The sequence below is a fragment of the Atta colombica genome, unplaced genomic scaffold (assembly GCF_001594045.1).
Source record: "Atta colombica isolate Treedump-2 unplaced genomic scaffold, Acol1.0 scaffold8, whole genome shotgun sequence".
Classification (NCBI taxonomy): Eukaryota; Metazoa; Arthropoda; class Insecta; order Hymenoptera; family Formicidae; genus Atta; species Atta colombica.
In genome coordinates, this window is record NW_017259572.1 from 115504 (window position 1) to 116002 (window position 499).

A 499-nucleotide genomic window follows, 5' to 3' on the forward strand; every position below is an offset into this window, starting at 1 on the left:
AAAATAGAGGAAAGAGTTATTTTTTAATAATAATTAATAAATAAATTAATTAATTAGTTCGAAAATAAAGATTTTATATTAATTTTAATTAAAATTTTCATTATTTTTAAAAGACAGGTAGGGGAATTATTATATTTTTAGTTGGGTTTGGATAAAATTTGTTATTGGAATGTGGTGAGAGAGGTGGGAGGATGGAGGAGTGTGATAAGGTATAAAAATAAATAAGAAGGAAAAGAGAAGGAAGCAAAAGCAAGTAAAGCAAGTAAAGTACATTAATAAGATTTAATTATTAGTAAGGGGTTATGCTAAATATAAGAATAAAGACAAAAGCAGGAAGTACAGAAAGTAGGATGAGTAAGAATAAAGGGGGTAAATAAAAGAATATTATATAAGAAATAATATTTTTAAATTGACAATTTAATGTTATTGTATTAAACTAATTCTTTATTTAAGGAAAAAGTTAAATAAATATTATTTATTATTTATAATAATAATTAAA